The sequence below is a fragment of the Phascolarctos cinereus genome, unplaced genomic scaffold, assembly GCF_003287225.1.
Source record: "Phascolarctos cinereus isolate Bilbo 61053 unplaced genomic scaffold, phaCin_HiC Scaffold_9;HRSCAF=440, whole genome shotgun sequence".
Lineage (NCBI taxonomy): Eukaryota > Metazoa > Chordata > Mammalia > Diprotodontia > Phascolarctidae > Phascolarctos > Phascolarctos cinereus.
Genome location: NW_027556402.1, coordinates 244,537,483 through 244,543,482, shown reverse-complemented (window position 1 = coordinate 244,543,482; position 6,000 = coordinate 244,537,483).

Below are 6,000 nucleotides of genomic sequence, written 5' to 3'. Positions count from 1 at the left end.
GATAAATAAATTAATTAAAATTTTAAGAAGTTCACAGATCCGAGGTTAAGAACTCCTGCTGTATCTACATAAATTTTATATGTACAATAATTTCCCTTTATATATGTCAGGAAAATATTTGTAAGAGTTATCCTTACACAAATGGAATTATTATAATAAGTATTAATATATTTTTCAAGTTTCATTGCCTGAATAAAGACTGTTTATCACTGTTTAAAAAAAAAAAAGAACTGTTGTAGAGTGAAAGAGAGACTCATTGGAATGATGGGTTCCTTGTTAAGCAAACCCAAGTTGGTTTCTTTTCCAAAGGAGTCTACACCACAGGGTGGCACTATGAGTCTGGAGACTGACTATCTCTGTGGAAAGAGGGAGTCCTTGGAATGTCAGGGGTCTGTTCTGCTGGCAATCTCAAGTTCAGTTACTTTCTGGTCCATGTTACAGGGTGGCCGTGGACAGGAGAGGGAGATAATTATATTTGTTGCTAATGAGCTATCTGTCTTTATGTGTTTTCTGCATTTTAATGAATTCTAGTAAGTCCTATAAGTCCATATATATATATATATATATATATAGTTTTAATTTGCAGTACCCAAAGGCAGCACTGAAATACCAATAATGAAGCACAGTTACGCCTCAGGCTGTTGCAACATACCAATGTCAGCTTCATTCCCAGTTCACTGACATCAGATAAACTGAACCACCTTTGTCCAGGAGATAGTGTTGTGTGTAATAACGCATCAAGCTAGCAGGATCAGCAGAGAAGTCCAGATCTCTTGCTTTTTCAGGGGCTAGCTGTAGGTATTTGCCCCTGCTCCTTTTAGCACCAAAATATACATGTGTATGTATGTATGTATGTATGTATGTATGTATATGTACATACACATATTTTTATATATAAAACTTGAGTGCTTGTTTATGAATTGGGAACCCTCTGACCCCTGAAGACATCTAGTCCAAGCCCTTTATTGTATATATAAGGAAAGTGAGGCTCAAAAAGTATAAATGACTTGCTCAAAGTCACACGGCTAGTGTCAGAGTCAGAATCTGAACCCAAGTCTTTCTGTCTCCACATTAAATCTTCTGTTGAAGGTGCTATACACACTTCCTTTAGGAGTCAGATTTGTCAGAGGGAAATATGATGTGGGGGAAAATATGAGCAAAGATTAAACCCTGGAGTACCCAGGATCAAATCTGGTACCTACGAGCCCAGAACTTTCTGGGTCACAAGCTAAATAAGCAAAACCCTAACAATTAGACATACCCAAAAGTGTGATCGGCTGCCTCGGGAAGTAGTTCCCTCATTGTAGGTCCTGGAGAAAAGGTTGGACGGCTCCCATACTGTGCTATGCAGGGCATCTTCACACAGATAAGGGTTAGAATAGATGGCCTCTGAGGTCCCTCCCAACTCTGCAATTCTGTGAAGGTCCATCTAATAACAGCATTCCAGAGAGCGGGAAGAGCCCCAGGAGAATACAGAATGCCCATGAAAATCAGGATCCAAACAGCTAAGGAAGATGTCGTGCTGACCCTGCTAGCTTGATGCGTTATTACACGCAACACTATCTCCTGGACAAAGGCAGTTAAGGGTTATTTGATGCCAATGAACTGGGAACGAAGCTGACACTGGTATGTTGCAACAGCCTGAGGTGTAACTGTGCCGCATTATTGGGGTTTCGGTGCTGCCGTTGGGTACTACAAATAAAATGTGTGTATCATAAAGGCAATTCATTCAGAAGCTGCTGATAATAGCAAATGAGGCTCTCTCGTGCTCAGGCAGGAGATCTAACAGGATATGAGTCCAATAGGACATCGTGACCCAGGCTCTGTTAGTGTTTGAAAAGATGTGTTTGCTTTGCTGAGACGTTTGCTAGGGAAAGTGTGCCATAGTGACAAAAAAAAAAAAGGAAAGCAAAACAAAAAACAAACCCCAAACCAAAAAAACTCTAGTCCCAGTTCTGCCATTGACCAGAGATGTTATCCTGGGCAAATTACTTATCTTGGATGTAGATTCCTCATCTATAAAATGAGAGGGTTAGCCTGGACAATCTCTTCTAGAAGGCCCCTTCTAGCCATAACTTTCATGGGATTCTGCAGAATCAGCAGAAGCCTGGGATTGCTTTCCGCTTTGAGCCTACTAGCAAGAGGTTTTGACTATTGGAGATCTTTTTCCTGGTGCGTGCTGATACATGATTCCAGATTTTCTCAAGCTGCCTGCTGACCCACGATCCTCTTTGCTGAGTTTGCAAAACCACCCATAAATCCATTTCATCTTCGAGTGTGTGTGCACAAAGTCAGGGCATTCAGTGGTTTGCAAATGACTGCCTGGAGCATTTCTGTGAGGGTTTGCAGTGAATTGAAATACAGTAGTCTCTGGACTCAGGGTCTTTGTTTCCTGGTTCCTGGTTATCTTCTGTAAATGATTAAATTTGACTCTGCCGAGCACCGTGAAGCATTCATCTCAAATAGACAACATTGATTCCTGTCCTCAAGAAGTTCCTATTCTCGAATATATACATTTATGTAGATCTGTAATTTTAGATAGCTTTGAAACTGTCAAACACACAGCTGAGTGTGGGAAATGAGCCTCCGTACACATTAAACCGGTTATCTATTCTTGAAATACTGTAGGATGCCAGAGGAAGTCAAAAGATGCCAGAAAACTCTTTGGGCAGGATCCTTGTTGCCAAGTGATACGGAATGTTCTGGTCTGGTAAATTACAAAAAAAAAAAAGACAGTGGGAAATTCTACAATGTTTGAGTGATTTTCACATGTCAGAAGGACAATAAAAATGGCACGTATTTGATGGCAGTATTTGGTGGCAGAAACAAGTCTGTTTAATCATATGCATGCCAGTGGATGATTGCGTGCTAGTGGGGCTGTGAGATCTCAGCTCCACTTTCCCTTGCATTCTGTCCTCCCACTCCTCTTCCCACTCCCTTGCTTTGGCTAGAGTCCACTGTATGACATGATGGCTCTAGGAGTATAGACAAGAGCCCGTCAAAAGGATTCCAACCCAATCCCCTGCTTGAAAGGGAATGCCACAAAGTGTCTTGGCCTGGTAGTTGCAGAGTTCACTTAAAGACGGGCAGCAAGATCTTGAGAAGTACTGGAGATAAAGCCTGAATGCTCTGCACACTGGAAATCATTCTAGTTAACTCTACTGCATGGAACTTCAGGCTTATCCTAAGGTCCATGGGTTGGATAGCACTTAACAATTACAGGCCATCAAGACCGTGTCACAGCAGCATTGACAACATGGTGGCTGACCCATCAATCTATAAGGAGCCATATCAGTGACACTGGATTAAGAATGATGTTGAAATCCTCCTACCACCTCTGAAGAATTCAGAGCACAATTATAATTTTTACCAAGTTTTCTATAAATTTTTAGGCACGACAGATGCAGCCACCCCCAGTCTTGACTGCAATTTGCTGAATATACTGATGAGAGCTCAGCTCAGTGGGAAAATAAAATGGGCCTTGCGCTGAACTCATAGGGCTTTGTTCCCTTCAAAGTCTTGCTCCGCACTGCCCCTTCTCAGCTCCGACACATAGGCCAAGTCACTGCATTGCTTGCTTAGCTCAGTTTCCTTACATGTACCATGGCCTACCTCACAAGGTTCCTGTGGAGATCAAGCACTCACATCCCTGCATCCTTCCCTCTAAATGTTGTCTCCCCCATTAATCAATCAGACAAGAAGACAATTAAGCTCCTACTATGTGCCAGGCACTGTGCTAAGTGTTGGGGATACAAGAAACAAACAAACCAATAAAACAAGGTCCCTGCTCTCAAAGAGCTCATGTTCTTTCTTTTTTGAATTTTGAATTTTCATTTATTTATTTTTAGTTTTCATAGCTCATATTCGAACAGGGAAAACAACACACAAACAACTATGAATATACCAGATATCTAAAGGGTAAGTGAGAAGCACTGGAAGTCAGGGGCACGGGGAAAGGGAGCTGAGTCTTGAAGGAAGCTAAAGGAAGCTAAGAATCTAAGGTCAGAAGGGAGAACATCCCAGGCCTAGGGAACCACCATTGCACCTTCTCCAGAATCAGGAGTTGGAATGTCTTGCAGAGAGAACAGCAATAAGCCAGTGAAGCTGGATGAGAGTGGAGAGAAGGGACTGAAGCGTAAGCAGACTGGAAGGGTAGGAAAGGCTTTAAATGCCAGAGGATCCTGGGGGTAATTGGGAACCACAGGAGTTTCTTTAGTAGCAGGCATAGTGTAGTCATCTTTGGGCTTTAGGAAAATCAGCTTTGGCAGCTGAGTGGATGAAAGAATGGATTTAGGAAGAGACTTGAGGAAAGAAGACTGACCAGAAGGCTACTGCAATAGGCCAAGTGTGAGTTAATGCGGGTTTTACCTAGGGTCAGGGCTGTGTGAGTAAAGAGGGATGTCATACAGGTGAAAAAACATGACAAGAGATTGGGTGGGTTTGTGGGGCGAGTTTGAGTGCAGGAAATGGGGATGATGCTGAGATTTCGAGCCTGGGTAGCTGTGGGGATAGTGAAGTCCCCAAAAGTACAAGAAAAGTTGGGAAGGGAGGAGGTTCGGGGCAGGAAGATGATGAATTGTTTTGGACATGTTGGATTTGAGCTATCTACGGGACATTCACTTTAAGATGTCCAAGAGGCAGTTGCTGAAGTAGCCCTGGAACTCAGGGGAAAGGTTAGGGCTGAACATATAGATCTGGGAATCATGAGGATAGTTGAATTTGTGGGAGCCGATGAAATCACCAAGTGAGACAGCATAAAGGGATTTCTAACCTGAAGTCTGGGAACCTTTTTAAAAAATAATATTTGATGACTATATTTCAATATGTAGCAAGGAGATTGCTGTGTGATCCTTTGCATTTTGTCCTTTGGGGCTCATCTTGTAATTCTGACTTGTGATGACATTTTAATTGGCTGTGAAAACTTACTAGCTGACTTGCTGAATCCCCCATGCCTTGGCCTCCCCTCATTGTATATTCTGATTAGCTACCATCATTTACCCTATTCCTTGGTATAAGGCCATTATCAGTGTCAAGATGGTCCAAAGTTAGAACATTGGGCAGTCCTGTATCTGCCCTGCATTTAGAGATAAGACCTACCACCACTTAGAGACTCAGGGGGAACACCCCATCCTCAGTTAGGGGCAGAGAAGGAATAGCCTATCCTCATCCAGATGGTGGAGGGGAATGCCCCTCAAACCCCACTCAAAACCTTAGCCAATGGAGTACTCATTGATGGTCCCTAGACTTCTTGGTTTTCTCCAGCTCGTGGCTGATGCCCAGAGATCAATGCTTCCATCCCACGGGGATCACCTAACCCCCTGTTCAGGACTTTCCCTGGGTTTTGTGCCACTTGTCTCTAGACCATTGCAGCCTTCTCACTGACTACTGGTGCTGATACATGTCAACGGCCTGCTGATAAAGCTTCCTGTTAAGGACTCTTGGAATTGTCCCTTCTTGACAATCCAAGTGAGTCAGCTGGATGGGTAACAAGCCATACCCACTGATGTCTTACTTTATTAGTTTATTAGCGGATGACCAAAGTTATAACCAAGATTCCTGGCAACTGCATTTCTGTAGATAGAATTGGGCAGGCGGCTCCATGGCTACCCTATCTTGTACAGAGAAAGCAAGGGCTAGGTATCTAAATGCAGGCTTCAGCACTAGGGAATCCCTCACCCGTATTTCCTCTTGGCTTATAAACCATTGCCCAAACTCGGCACTACACAGCCAGGCGGCCACCCTGACATACTGAGAAGTAGGGTACCAGGATTCAGGATCCAAAGGTAAGGTCTTGACTTGGGAACCTCATATTTCAGTGGGAGAGCTTCCTCTATCCTCTTCCACCCATTAGTACTGGTGCCCACAGCTTCTTAGGCAGGATTTCCTGCCCTCATTGAGGAGAGCAAGGGCCAGAGCCTGAGCCTCATGCCCCAGCCACAGGGAATCTGAGATTCACAAACCACTGACCAGGGACAGGATGGGACTTCAGGTACACTGGAC